Below are 15914 nucleotides of genomic sequence, written 5' to 3'. Positions count from 1 at the left end.
TCACTAATCCACCTACTCACTCACTCACTCATGGACCCACTCACGCACCCACCCATTCACTCACCACACATTCACTCATCCACTCATTCATTCGCTCACTTATGCACCCACCCACTCATTCACTCAGTCACCCATTCCTGTTTTCTACAGTTACCTCCACAATGGGACTGGATTTTGTGCAGGAGGCGGGGCTCCCAGCGCTGGGCCAAATAGGCGAGAGGAACTCCACCTCTGCATGTTTTGGCCCCCGGACCGATCCTCCAGTCTTTTGGGGTCAAAGTTTTAGGAGGCGAGATCTCCAACCCTTTGAAGACTTTATAGGGATGGGGATCCCGCCTCCAAGAGCTGGGAGTGGTGGCCACTGTCGGTACTGCAGAGGCCTCGGACCCAGGCCCAGTGGTGGAAACCCAGAACACAGGTAGGTAAGGTGGGGTCGCCAGAACCAGTCTGAGGTAGGGGGGATGGTGTCGTTCAATCCAGGGTGCAGGGGTTCCCAGGAGCTACAGTTGTTCCCGGGGGTCATTCGTGGGCCACAAATTGCCCAAGAAGGAGGGGAACCCACCTAAGCCCGCAGGGAGGGCACCTCGTTTTACAAGGCATCCTCCCCGTGTGACAGAGAACACCCCCCCCACCCCCCCGCCACTGGTAAGATCCCAACGGCAGCAGGAAGAGGCCCTTAATTGGCTGTTAATAGGTGGGAAGTTGGTCGCCAACCTATCCCGCCCCGGGATGTTCGGAACCGGGAATTCCAGCTTCGGGTTCCATGACGCGTGGTTCCACTCCGCCATGAAACCTGCCTTCCGGACAAATATCAGATCCACTGTGTTCACAGAGCAACCTGTTAACCAATAACATGGGGTAATTAGATAGTTTTACCACAAGGCATTAACCCACCACCTCATTCCCAGGATTGAAATAATGGTGTAGAAAGGCATATGTGTGGCATCCATTCTTCGGGTGTAAAATGGGTGCAAAGCATAACCATTTAGTCGTTTGATGGCCTGTCCCCAGTATGTGCAGGTGTTAGTCTCACTGCTAAATTTTACGGCCCATTTTTTAGGTGTCCTGGGATGGCATTTAAAATGGATGCTAGGCCCCTTGAATATGTTAAAATTGGTTATCAATGAGACGGGCAGGCATTTGCCTTCCCTGTTCAGGATTCCTCAGAGGCATCAGGGGCTGCCAGCTAAAGCTTAAGTGTCCATTAATTTTTAAAATAAAAAACACCTTTCTGTGGTGCCAGGAGGAGCAAGAGCACTCCCTCCTCAACTCCAAAGTCCTAGTGACCGCCCCCTCCACCACTCCATTGCACGTTCCAAGTCCCCCACCCTTCATAACTTAACTGAGGACTGCCACCAGCTGCTCACGCACCCCCCTTCTCCCCCGAATATATAGATGAGGCCTGAGACCAAATTTGCTGAGGGTGACTCGAGGTGATGTACAATAAAGTTTCTTTCTTACCTATGGGAGCTGTCAAATCCCTAGTTGGCATCTCCACAACAATGTGGCCAAGAGCAGGAACTTGTTATCTCATAAATTGCAGGCACTCTTTGGAATCAGCTGTTTCCTACTTACTTTGTGTCTCACATCTCTCTTCACCTCTGCTACAGATTCTTTTAGGTCCATTTTATGTCTCTGCAATGCTGATGAACCTTTCTGATCAGTGGTAGCAATTTTCTTAACTTAAACTACCAGCTGAGAGCGCTCGAATTGTTGAGATATATTTCATGTCATTTCGAGTGACAGTGGGAGGGCAGCAGCAACTATCTGACTTGGCAATGAAAGAGAGTTGGGCAAATTGAATTTAAAGTGTCTGAGCAGGACAAATCAAGCATACTGGTGATGAGTAAGACAAAATGGATGAATCAAATGGAGCAGAGCGGGATTGGATAAATGCAGAGAGGTCAGAATCAATGTTTTCTACAATACAAATTACTTCCCAGACACAGTCCTCCAAAAGTTACCAATATTTAGGGAGGCTTTTCACAAAAGTGCAGTGACCCAAAAAGCACAAATCCCAACTAAACCCAAGGTAAAATTCACAATGATCTCTAAATTCGTTCAAGGTTTACGTACAAGCAGGAGCCAGTTCATTTCTAGTCATTCCAAAGTACTAAACCTCAGAGGTAAAAAGCAAGAAAGTAAAAAACTTGTGGCAAGTCCTTTTGCGATCTCCGCCCTCACTTCCCTTAACAACCTGGGATGCAAGCCATCTCGACCAGGCAACTTATCCACTCTATAAACATAGCCAGCCTTTCCAGAACATCCTGCCTATAAATTTTCACCTCATCCATTACCTCTACCATCTCCATTTCTATGATATTTTGTCAGCATCCTCTTCCTTAGTAAACACCAATACAAAGCAGTCATTAAGTATTCTAAACTTACTCTGCACTTCTAAGCATATATCACCTTCTTTGTTCCTAATAGGTCCCACCCTGCCTCTTACTACCCGCTTACTATTTACATGCCGGTAGAAGATTTTTGGCTATCTTTTATGTTAACTGCCATTCTATTCTAAGATTGTCTCTTTGCCAGTGTAAAGGAATGTATATATAACCAGCCAAGACAGTTACCAATTGCTGCAAGGCTAACCTGATACCACAAAACTGCCTGTAATTGTTGCTCTCAACTTTATTCAGAAAACCATTTTGAAACATCTACAGCATTCGTGGTGTTCAGCATATTTGTTGTGACACCCGCCTATGAGATTTAAATACCTTCCCGTGTACAGCTGAAAGGTCAGCTTGACACATGCATCCTGTTTTCTCAGGTGAAGTGAGAGGCACTTTATAACAAACATCTGACATTGTGTGGTTTCTTTTTGTGCTGCAATAAATGACACAAATCTGCAAATGACATTTCACAAGGAAGTTGCAATTTGATGATCTGATAAGCAGACTTGCTGTGTTTCTAATTCTTGAAGCTGACTGGTTATAAATGTTCCAGTTTCAGTTTTTAAAAAATTCTTTACGTTTCAATCTTCACATCTGCAAATTGAAACCTCCCTGAATTCCCGATTTGATGCAAGGTGTCAAATAGGGAATTCAAAAGAAACTTTACCCAGAGAGTGGTGAGAATATGGAACTCACTACCAGAGGGAGTGGTTAAGTCAAATAGTATAGATGTATTTAAGGGGAGGCTAGATACGCATATAAGGAAGAAGGGAATAGAGGATTATAGAGTCATAGAGTTTATTTATTTATTTAGAGATACAGCACTGAAACAGTCCCTTTGGCCCACCAAGTCTGTACCAACCAACAACACCCATTTATACTAATCCTACATTAATCCCATATTCCCAACCACATCCCCACCATTCTCTTACTACCTACCTACACTAGGGGCAATTTACAATGGTAAATTTACCTAACAACCTGCAAGTCTTTGGCTGTGGGAGGAAACCAGAGCACCTGGTAGAAACCCACACCGTCACAGGGAGAACTTGCAAACTCCGCAGAGGCAGTACCCAGAACTGAACCTGGGTTGCTGGAGCTGTGAGGCTGCAGTGCTAACCACTGCGCCACTGTGCCGTCCCAAATTTATACAGCACAGAAACAGGTCCTTCGGCCCATTGTGTCTGTGCCGGCCATCAAGCACCTATCTATTCTCATCCCATTTTCCAGTACTTGGCCCGTAGCGTTATATGCTATGGTGTTTCAAGTGCTCATCTAAATACTTCTTAAATGTTGTGAGGGTTCCTGCCTCTACCACCCCTTCAGGCAGTGTGTTCCAGATTCCAACCATCCTCTGGGTGAAAATATTTTTCCTCAAATCCCCACGAAAACTCCTGCCCCTTACCTTAAATCTATGCCCCCTGCTTCTTGACACCTCTGCTAAGGGAAAAAGTTTCTTCCTATCTACCCTATCTATGCCCCTCATATTTTGTACACCTCAATTAGGCCCCCCTCAGCCTTCTCTGCTCTAAGGAAAACAACCCTAGCCTATCCAGTCTCTCTTCATAGCTGAAATGCTGCAGCCTAGGCAACATCCTGGTGAATCTCCTCTGCACTCTCTCCATTTCAATCACATCCTTCCTATAGTGTGGTGCCCAGAACTGTACACAGTACTCCAGCTGTGGCCTAACTAGCATTTTATACAGCTCCATCTTAACCTCCTTGCTCTTATATTCTATGCCTCGGCTAATAAAGGCAAGTATCTCATATGCCTTCCTAACCACCTTATCTAACCCGTGCTGCTGCCTTCAGTGATCTACGGACAGGTACACCAAGGTCTCTCTGACCTTCTGTACTTCCTAGGGTCCTACCACCCAATGTATATTCCCTTTCCTTGTTAGTCCTCCCAAAATGCATCACCTCACACTTCTCAGGTTTAAATTCCATTTGCCACTGCTCTGCCCATCTTACCAGCCCATCTATATTGTCCTGTAATCTAAGGTTTTCCTCCTCACTATTTACGATACCACCAATTTTTGTGTCATCTGCGAACTTACTGATCATACCTCCTATATTCACATCTAAATCAGTAGTATACACCGATTCCTGCAGTACACCACTGGTCACAGGCTTCCAATTGCAAAAACAACCCTCGACCATCACCCTCTGCCTGCTGCCACTAAACCAATTTTGGATCCAATTTGTCAAATTGCCCTGGATCCCACGGGCTCTTACCTTCTTCACCAATCTCCCATGTGGGACCTTATCAAAAGCCTTACTGAAGTCCATGCAGACTACATCAACTGCTAAACCCTCATCTACACATCTAGTCACCTCCTCGAAAAATTCAATCTAGTTTGTTAGGCATGATCTCCCCCTGACAAAGCCATGCTGACTATCCTTGATTAATCCCTGCCTTTCCAAGCGGAGATTAATCCTGTCCCTCAGAATTTTTTCCAATAGTTTCCCTACCACTGATGTTAGACTCACCGGCCTGTAATTACCTAGTTTATCCCTGCTACCCTTCTTGAATAATGGTACCACATTCGCTGTCATCCAGTCTGAAAAAGTTAGATCAGGGAGTGGATCATAAAAACGGCATGAACTGGCTGGGCCAAATGGCCACTTTCGTGCTGTATATTCTATGCAATTCTATGAAAAGAGTGGCCCTAAATCTATGTTGTGATCACAGACGCAAACATTAGAAGAAGAATAATATTGTAATGGTTCTCATTCTACATCATTGCAACAGCACACAGAGTAATAGAATAAGGATTGCTTTAATTTGATACGCAATATTGTGGACCAAAATAAATGTGTAACAGATTTGTCATATCCTACATTATGGTTATAATATATTGCCAGTACAAGAGCAATGCTGCCAACAGTCTGGTAATTGCTGAATAGAAATTGCAGCCACCAAGATTTCTGTTACATTGCCAGACTGCACATCACACTGCCAGCTGAGAGCTCTGCACATTATTGTAATTACTCTCTTTTTTTAAAACACTAAAAAAGGGTTAGGTTTAGAAATTTGATGAGGCTGTGCCCATTTTACATGTGTAAGCATCTAATATGGCGGGCAGAGTGCATGCACACACTCCCCGCAGCCCGCATTATTGGTAAAGGCTGAAGTATAGGTACACCGGGCCCGTGTCTGAAACAAGCGTTTTGCCCTTTGCACATGCAAGTAGGGGGCCTAACGCCTGTTTCAGCACCCTTTCCCAAAACTGGGGTGCCCTGACACAACCAGCCACAGAATTAATTGGGAACAGGAAAATGCCATTTTGCCAACGAACCTGATCCTTACTGGTTGATAAATTTTTGGATACTAAGGGAATTAAAGAATATGGGAATAGTGCGAGAAGGTGAAGTTGAGGTAGAAGATCAGCCATGATTGTATTGAATGGCCAAGCAGGATGGAAGGGCCAAATGGCCTACTCCTGCTCCTATTTCTTATGTTCTTAACCCCATCTTCCCCCTTCTCACTACCTTCCTTGATTCCTTCTTCCTCCGGAAGTGTATCCACTTCTCCCCAACCTATTTATAATATTTGCCTCAATGATCGTTCCTGGTAGCTCCAGGTGTGAAATAGTTTCATCTGAATATACTTTCAGAGCTCCAAATTGCTTTTATTGTTACATGTAATGGAAGACATAGCTTGCCAAGAGTTAAACACTCAAATCCCTGTGCTTGTACTGTAAGATGTTTAATAGACCAGTTCTAATAACCCTGCGGTGTCAAAGAAACATAGAAATGGGCCTTTCTGCCCATTGCATCTGTGCCAGCCTAAAAAGAGCTGTACAGCCTAATCCCACTTTCCAGTTCTCGGTCTGTCGCCCTGCAGGTTAAGGCACTGCAAGTGCATATCCAAGTATTTTTTAAATGTTGTGAGGGTCTCTGCCTCTACTACCCTTTCAGGCAGTGAGTTTTAGACCCCACTACTATCTGGATGAAAATATTTCTCCTCAACACCCCTCTAATCCTCGGCCAATTACTTTAAATTTATTCCCCCTGATTATTGGCCTCTTTGCTATGGGAACTAAGTCCTTCCTATTCACTCTAGGCCCCTCATAATTTTATATACATCAGTTAAATCTCCCCTCTGTTTCAAAGAAAATTATCCCATCCTATTCAATCTTTCTTAATAGCTAAAAATCTCTATTCCTGGCAATATCTTTATGAGTAGAGGTCATATAAAAAATAATAACAGAATTTCAAAAATCAAAAGAATACACTAGTGTGAAGTATGGGCAGAGTTTTGTGTTTTGATGCTTTTGATAACTCTAATTCTTCTTTTTTCTTTTCTTTTGGCCTCCTTATCTCGAGAGACAATGGGTAAGCGCCTGGAGGTGGTCAGTGGTGTGTGGAGCAGCGCCTGGAGTGGCTATAAAGGCCAATTCTAGAGTGACAGGCTCTTCCACAGGTGCTGCAGAAAAATTTGTTTGTCAGGGCTGTTACACAGTTGGCTCTAATACAACAGTAAAATAAACCCAATTTTCTTCACAGCACAATATGGAATTATGTACAGTCAGATAGATATATAGTGAAACAACTCAGTTTATTTATTATCCTGGTGGCCTTTTATGGCAACCACTTTTATTAAACAGGAGAATTGATATGGGCATCAATACTTAAAACTCCACTAGCAAGGTTTAGAGAAAGTTTTTTTAGGAGTCAGTATCTATGCAATTAATAATGCAACTTCAACAAATGCTTCCTTTCCTCATGTAGAGGTCCCATCTCATTATTTTCACAAAGGCCCTTTTCAACCCCTCTGTCCACTCCACCTCCAGACTCCCCTCTTCTCAAAGGCCATCACCAAATTAATATGTGCTGATCAATTCAAGTACTTCTTCTTCAAATCCATTCAGCTTTAGGTTCCATCCCACCCACCACACTGAGACTGCCTTGGTTAAAGTCACCACCGATATCCTATGTGAGTGCAGCCATGGTACAATATTGCCCCTGTGCTCCTCAGCCTTTCCACGGTCTTCAACATGGTCAAATATTCCATTCTCCCAAACCGTCTCTTTTCCATCATTCACCTCCCTGGAATCGCTGTCTCATAGTTCAATTAATATTTTTCCCAATGTCGCCAAAAATCTCCTACAATGGCTTCTCCTTCCAGCCCCATTCCTCTGAAATTTCTACTCTAGGCACCTTCTTATTCCATATCTACATTCAGAGACTTCTCTTGTTTTGAACTTTCTTATTGACTAAGAGCTCACATTTCTATTTTACTGGAAAAATACGACTGAAGTCCTCAATCACAATATTATTAGCAGCATAAAATGATAATGTTAAACACAGAGAAAATTAAATCAATACAATTTTGGAAATGGGGTTAAGGCATTATATTTAGTAACATGAATGCCGGAAGCTGCAGATTTCCCAGAATTCGACTTGAACAAGAGCCAGTATAAAATGGCTTCATAATTCTCCCTCTATAAATGAAGCAAACCTGCTGTAGCATTAACTGGCTTTCCACAAATTTTCATTCTTCCAATTTGCAGCACTATTAAGCAGTAGAACATAGCTTCAGGCCGGTAATTCCTGAAGTAATTAATTTTCAGATCTCTGCTGTGTCATCATAAGAAGTTGTTAATCAAAGGCTCAGCACTTGCCAAAGAGAAAGAGAGAAAATTGAAGGATAACTCATCTCAGCCGCTCTCTTATGCCTCCTATCAGCTGTTCACTGGGGAAAAGTGGTCTGTTTACGGGAGTTATGCTAAACCTGAGAAAATATCTAGTGTAAAAACTCAAAACTGTGACTGAGGCACTGAGGTAGGTGTTGACTTTGTGTGATAGTGCAAAACGAGTGTTAGTAAATCACCAGCCTTCTCATGATTTTATTTCCAGTGACTCGGGAGAGATGTAAAAAGGACTGCTCATTCACTACGACTCGTTTTACCAGATCGCATAAAGCTAAGATCTACTCCAGTGAGTTTTTCCACACGGGGGAAGAGAAAACTCAAAGTGGGAATCATTGCTTGGCATCTCATACACATCTCCTAGTGCTAGTTTAACACTGCTGGATGGGGAGAATGCATGGCTTGGGAGTTTACAGAGGGAGATTCAAAGAAAGAAGGAAATACTTTCATTTAACATTTTATTACTTTAAACGCATTATATAAATGCATTTTGTTGTTGTTATTTATATAGTCCCTTATCATGTTTAAACTTCTAAAAGCCTTTCACACAACAAATTACATTTGGAGTGCAGTGATTGTTGTTATGTGTGCAAAGTAAGAAATAACATTAAAAAGACCAAGCAAATGATAAACTGCATCTGTGGTAGGAAATGGTCACAGCCTCTGTGCTGTTCCTCCCAAGTTAGTTTCCTCTGTGAAGGTATCTTTCATTCCAGCACTCTGACTGATAATTAAGATGGAAGTCCTTACAGGTTAAGCATTTAATATTTATCTGGCACCAAAAATTGGCAATTTGTGCTTGCCAAATAGTGTGACCAAAACTGATATTCTGTGAGACATGATGGCTAAGTGCCCATGCCAATACACTATTTTATTGAAGCTCATCCAGTGCATTTTTGGGTGACACATACAGCGTGATGTTATTCCAGGCAAGTCATAACAGGTCATTCTTAACAATACGATCAGTGATCAACATTCAGCTACACGAATGTGGGCGGTAACAATTCACATCTTGGGGAAACTTGTTGGAATTAGTGGCACAGACATTATACTACATTTCTGGTGCCATTGTAGTAGTGTGTTTGGGACAGGTCATATTGACCATTATTTTACAGCACAGTAAGCGTACTACACCACCAATTAATTTAGCAATTTAAAAATAAATGTTTTCGATGCGCACAATTTGCCTTACAAACATGATACAAAATACTGCTTGGAGAGGAAGGAATGATGGCCCAATCATTAACCTCCAATTATGCTGTTGTTCAGAGCTTTGGTCAGACCCCATGATGTAGCGATGACTTCTGGGTCACCAACCTGCACCGATACAGAAATGACTGCACGTCACAATTTTTCATCAGAATGAGCTTAATTGGCCTGGAGATGCGTTCGCTGGTCAATTAGCGGCTGGCGGATGTGGGAAGGAGGCGGGAGAGAGGCAGCATCGGGCCTAATTTAAAGGGTGGGCGGCAGCCATTGCTGAGACTGTCATTCATCCACAAAATGGAAGCACAACCTGAGCAGAGGGCAGTGGGCAGGGAGGGCCCCCATGCCAGGCCAGCACCCCACCACCCCCCCCCCCCCACCCCCGTTTTGCTGATGACTTGCTGGAAGTGCGGCTGGAGGCAGTGACTGTGCGCAGGAGCATTCCCCTCACTACCTGCTGCAACAGAAGGCCCGCAAGACTCACCCAGAGGGCATGGCTGGTGATGGAACATGAGGTCAGCAGCAGAGGAGTGATGAGGAGGGTCTGGGTGCAGTGCCAGAGACACTTCAATGATCTTCTTAGGTCTGGAAAGCTGAGTGCCAAGAGAGACCCAGATGGTTGGTATTACCAGATTGCAAAAGAAAGTGGCATCCTGAGGGCGTATAGAGTTCTCCTGACCATGGGAGAGGGGTGTACTCAGTTGTCTTGCTAACCCATAAGCATAGGTCAGAACCCTAGATGCAGGGAGAAGTGGGAGTCCACTGCAGCGAGGGTAAAAAGATCTCAATATCTCCAGGGAATGCACGGCAATGCTCCCTGTGCCAGGAGCTGTCAATGCATAAGCTGTCATCTTATTATTTTATGCAGCAGCAGCATCTGTTGACTGTCCCAATCTCTCATCACCATCTTCTCTTATGTCTTTCACAGGTTCAGCTGCAGTGGGGCAGGAGTCCATGCTTAGGGAACAAATTCCCGAGGAGTCAGAGAAGGAACAGACGTCAGAGCCTACACCATCACATATTACCAGCACACCCTCCACTAGCATAGACACTCACACCTTAGTGAGTCCTCGCGCGTTATTACAGAAGGTGGCACAGGGTGAAGTACACGTCACTTCAAAGTAGAAGATTCAGGGTAGAATTGGTTGTAGCCAGTCTCCCTCAGAGCACGAAGGACTGGCACAGCACTGCTGAGCAGAGTGGAGATGCTTTGCCTCTGGAGTCACAAAACAGGCGGCTCACCTGGAACACCAGTGTGAAATGTGTGCCCACATATCGGGGTTACCTGATGCTCTGCAGAGCCTTGGGGTGAGAATGGATGAGTCCATTCATCTCACGTGTTCCACAATGTTTCAGTGCTTTGTGAGCATGTGAGCTCCTCCCTTGAGAGCATAGCCAACCTCATGGAGAGCCATGTATGGCATCACTCAGAGTGGATGCAGGAACTGCGCACTGATGTGCATAGGCTGCGTGCCAGAATCAGCACAGAAGCATGGAGCTGGTGGCCCCTCCAGCGATCAAGGGCGCCATGAAAGGGCTGAGAAGGCGACAGATGGAGAAGAGGGGGGGGGCCACCCCTCAAAGGGCTCTGTCATCATCATCCTTCCCCATGGCCCTTCTGCCAGACCAAGAATCTGTGGAATCACATCCTGTGACTGAGACTGCCCCCACAGCTTTGCCGGTGCAGCAGCCTTTGGAGGTGCTCCCTTGGTACCTCCATCACAAGGCTGACTGTCATGGGCATCTCAATCCCAAACAGGCACGAGAGAGCAGCCTGCCTCCACCTCATTCACAGCCACAGGGGGAGCATCTCATAGCAATGGCCATCATTGGAGGCTGGTTATGTCACTTTGTGGGTCACTTGGGTGTTTCTGATGTAAATAACAGTGAAATGTTAAGTGATAAAGTGCTGGGAAAGTTGCTGCACTAAGGCCGACTTGTGTTTTTCCATTTCATGTTGGTGAAATGCAGGAGAATGGGAAGTGAGTGTTGGCACAGCGATGGAGTATGTTGGTGTAGATTGTGTTAGGTGCAGACTCTGGAGCTTTCCTACCCCTCCTTCCTCACCCCTGTGCCCCTGCTGCCCAGGCTTCTGCCTCTGCTCCGGCAGTGCTGCTCTTCCTTGGAGAAGCTTGATCCCATTTTCTCTAATGCCCTTCCTTTGTTAGCAATGGAATGCGGAGTCTGCCTGAACACCCCTCACCCACCCCCAAATCCTGACCCATCCCCAAACAAAGCCTTTGTCAAGAGTGCAAAGATATGCACAATATTTCTTATCACTGAGCACAACTGCATGCCTGTGAATGAGGGCCTTCTCTCAACTTTCCTTCTTCAATGCTGCCTCTTGCCTCTGTCTCACAGTTCCAGATCACTCCCCACTATGTCACCGCTTCCTCCCTGTTGTGGTTTTGAGGCCCCATCAAACCCGCCCCTTAGAACCAAAATCAAAGGGCTGGATTTTGCGCAGCTGGTGGGGCTCCTGGCACCGGGCCGAAAAGGCAGTGGGAACCGCACCTCGGCCTTCTCGTGCCGCCTGGAGCAATCCTCCGGTGTTTTGAAGCCTAAGTGGCCCACACTGGGACCTCCATCTCTTTAAAGATGGGGATTCTGCCTCCAAGAGCTGCTGGCCAATCACAGGGCTGGCAGCTCAGCAGTATCGGCAGCGCCACCAGGAGCGGTGACCACTGCTGGTACTGCAGAGACCTTGGACCCAGGCCAGCACTAGAGACGCAGACCTGAAGAAAGTGAGGCGGTGTATCCCGGGCCAGTCCAGAAGGCCCTCCAACCCCTTCCTCCCATCACAATTCTATGGCCTCCACGCCTATGCTTATGCTTATGCTTCCGCCTCCGCCTCCGCCTCCACCTCAGGGGGCCCATATAATCCAGGCCTAAGTCTGGCCCTTAAACAAGCTGGCAACAAGCTCATTGTTCTGCTTAATTGGCCAATTACACAGAGCGGGTGGGTCACCTCTTCCGGCTCCTGTTGGCACCATTCAAAATCTGAGTGTGTCCGTTTCATGTTGGGAGCCCAGCACGCCTACCCGAGGGCCTGGTTTAAGCGACCACCCTCCCCCGTTCCCACCCTCACTGATGATTTGAAATTCTGCCCATCTGTAGTATTGGATTCAGTTCTGAGCACTGCACTTCAGGAAAGATATGTTGGCCTTTGAAGGGGTGCAGCGGAGGATCATTGGAATGATACCTTAAGTTAAAGGGATAAATTAGGAGGACAGGTTGCATAAACATAGCTCGATGTTCCCTTGAGTATGGAAGATTGGGGGTGATCCTATTGCAGTGTTTCAATTGGTAAAATGATTCAATAGGTGGGATAAACGCTGGTGAGGGAATCTAGAACAAGGGAGCATAATTGAATTAGAGTCAGGAATTCAGGTGTGAAATCAGGAAGCACTTTGTCACACAAAGGGTCATAGAAATATGAAAATTGTTCCCTCAAAAATGGGCTGTGGATTCTGAGTCAATTGAAAATTTTCAAGACTGAGGTCAACAGATATTTGTTGGGTAAAGTTATCAAGGGATATGGATCAAAGGTGGGTAATTGGTGTTGAGGTCCAGATCAGCCATGATCTAGTTAAATGGCCTACTCCTCTTCCTATGTTCCTACTCCCTCTTCAGCAGGCTGCAAATTGGTCTTAATGTGTACTATTAGCATGTTAAATTCTCATAAGCAATAGCTTAATGCAGATGTTGATTTGTTTAAAGTAAATGGGTTAATGCTTTTTAAATAGTAATGCCACACAATATGCTAAGTGTTTTTATGCTAGTTTCACACAATGTATCGATAACCTCTATTTTTTTTAAGTGGAAGTGAATGTTGTGTTTGATGGGAAAATCTAAGTTTGAATCCATAGTCCTAAGTCTTATTATCATCTACAGCCAGGCATCTGCTAGTAGGCTAGTCTATTAGTGCTGCCACTTTGTTTTCTCTGGGCAAAAGAGTAAGGGACCTATTCCAAGTCCCATGTTTGCCTTTTAGCAGGAAAATAAAGGAAAACACTGACTGTGTCCATGGTGATGTCTGCAATCTGCATGCTGAATTGTATGTATCATGCTACCAATCACAGCCTGAATGCAGAAGGAGAACATGGATGGAGGAGGCCTGAAGAATAATACGGACATAGGAAGCGTTAAGGATAACATTGCTGTAGGAGGGTGGAAAGGTAACTTGGTCGTAGGAGATTTGAAGGATAACATGGACGTACGAAGGATGACTTGTGGACAGGATTTAAAAGGAGTATTAATTGTTTTTTTTTAAGTTGAACTGCCCCATTGGTCTTTTGGTAAAGTTAATGGTCAGTGCAATGTAGACGTAAAAGTTGAAGATCATTTCCTGATATGTGATGAGTTAGCTGATCTCAGGAGGGACAGCAGGCTGGCGGGAGTTGGCCCCTTGACATTCTCTGGCCGGTGAAGGGGGGAGAGAGGAATGGGCTGGGGTATCAATTCTTGACTACTATCTAGTGATTTATGCCAGAAAGTGCATGTGTGTGGGCATCTGGTAAGGATAGGATCTGACTCAGGAAGAATGCTTTTCATGGTGAGACTAAGCGGGTAATTTCATCCTAACTTGCGGGGTAGAAAACACATAGGATTGGGTGGGTTGCCAATTCTGAACCCACCCAATATTATCCTCCACTTCAATGCAGAGTAAAATCAGTTGGGGTGTAAAAACAATATTGCACTTGGTCACCTCAATTTTCTGATGAACCAGTTAGGTTAAAATTGCCCCCTAATTGTCTGGTTCACCTCTGAAGAATGGCCATTTAGGCCGTTTATTGGAAGGTGCCAAAGGCCCAGGCAACTGTACCCAGGAAAGACTCAACACCTTCAGGAGAAGAACGGAGAAAAAGAGTTGAGAATTATTAAAAACACAACATTGGGGGATATGCACTATTAGCTCCATTAGAATGCTGTTGAGTGTGGAAACGAGCTTGCGCTTGGAATTGCTGCACTGTTAAATCCAGGCTAGTTAATACTGAACAGCACAAAGCAGATACTTCCCCACTAGGAGAAGGAAAAATCTGAGAGATAACCATTTCCAAGCTCCTTTGACATAGTCTCCTGTGACTGGTTTCATAGGAGAATTGCCAGATCTGCCCTCTTAGATGTGAATGGTCTGGGAATTTTAGGGAGGCTTAATTGAGCAGCTAAAGACAAGAAGGAAAGCATTTTAGCTGCACAAGAAAACAATTAACCCAACACAGCAAATTTGTTTAAAGTCAAAGTAGGCAAGTTCACATCCATTTTACATGTTGGGGCAAGCTGAAAATCCTAAACTTTGATACGATTCCCCTTGTGATAGCAATAGGCAAACAGTCTGTTTTTCGCATGATTATGAGTCACTGAATTTAATGTTCTTCTTATAGTCAGCATTGTTCTGACGCTGTTCCACAATTATGTGATTCACAAAGGTGGGGCTACCATGAGAGAGAGAAAAAGCTGAGCTTTTAATGTATCTGCGTATCCGTGTACATGTAAGCCTCTGCCCACATAGCAAGGTGAACTTAAAGAATTAATTAAAACACTAAAGTGCACCATGAGAGTGGGGTGCTAGCTGTTAAGCTTTCAAACACATCTTTCACTGATATATGAGAACAGTAATAGGAAAATAAACTTTTACAAAAACACACCAATATCTGTACATGAATAGAAGACTTTCTCACACAAAAAGCAGATCACAGAAGTTGCATTTTGTTTTAAATGGATAAAATTGTAAAATTACCTTGCTTTGTTTCCCAGTAGAGCTGCTTCTATTCTTCCAAAGAACATTTTTTTAAAGTTTCAAAGTTTTTCTCCATACTTCACCCTTTTGAGATTTATGATAGGAACAGACAAGCATGGCAGCACAAAGCTTCATAATCGCTGCAGAAAATGAGGACCTTTCAGCTTCAGAAACCATTTTCCCCCCAATTTTTTTTAAATCAAAAATTACATCAAATCTGCTCTGCACAACAGTTCATATGATCAACCCGTTAACTCCTTGTACTTCGTCTGCATCGAAACCTTTAAACGTCAACGTGCTGATTGTTTACTGTTTTCGCTCTCTTTTCTGATTTGTAGTTATTGAGCCCGGAAGAGGGGGATTTCCTTTCACGCCTTCTGGCAGTTTTGTGTCGGAACATAGCAGAGTAAACTGACAGAAGTGGGTTTGACAGCTCATGGTGGTTGTAACTGAACAGCTCAGCTGTCTGCCAAACCATCCTGAGTCCACAGAAAGGAAGTCATTAATTTTCCATATAAATCATTGTCCGAGAGTTTGCAAGTATTCTTTCAATCACCTTCCTCACTAAAAGAAAAGTTTATTTTTCCTGCCAATGTCCCTTATCCATGGATAAAAAGTGAAATGCTGACAAACTTTTAGGGTTTTCTTCTTTCCCCTTTTCGTTCATGTTAAGAAAACAATTCACAACATCATGAGATGCTTAGATGAGGAAGGCCATTCAGCCCATCCTAATTCATCCATCTGGAACAATCCTACACTCCTCCATTGCTGTGTCTATTTGTTTCTTAAATGATTCCAAAGTTTGTGTCTCGCCGCTCTACATGGATTGGTCTTGACAATCCTGCTGCTGGTTTCTGGTCAATACTCTACCAACACTCAAAGAAAAGGTGAGTATTGGCCATTTGGCTGAGGTGACAG

The 15914-nt window shown here is 44.4% G+C and overlaps 1 long non-coding RNA gene across 12 annotated transcripts in view; it reads right to left on the bottom strand.

The window, feature by feature from the left end:
* The window catches only part of LOC137383926 (uncharacterized), a 402194-nt gene extending 386900 nt beyond the window's left edge, over positions 1–15294 (bottom strand). For all 12 annotated transcript variants that reach the window (XR_010977498.1, XR_010977496.1, XR_010977495.1 and 9 more), the window contains exon 1: positions 14997–15294. This is a non-coding gene — a long non-coding RNA (uncharacterized lncRNA). The remainder of the gene's footprint in view (positions 1–14996) is intronic.
* Positions 15295–15914: the final 620 nt, after the last annotated feature.

The sequence above is a fragment of the Heterodontus francisci genome, chromosome 25 (assembly GCF_036365525.1).
Source record: "Heterodontus francisci isolate sHetFra1 chromosome 25, sHetFra1.hap1, whole genome shotgun sequence".
NCBI lineage: Eukaryota > Metazoa > Chordata > Chondrichthyes > Heterodontiformes > Heterodontidae > Heterodontus > Heterodontus francisci.
Note: the sequence above shows the minus strand (reverse complement) of the source record. Positions and strands in the feature narration are given on the sequence as shown.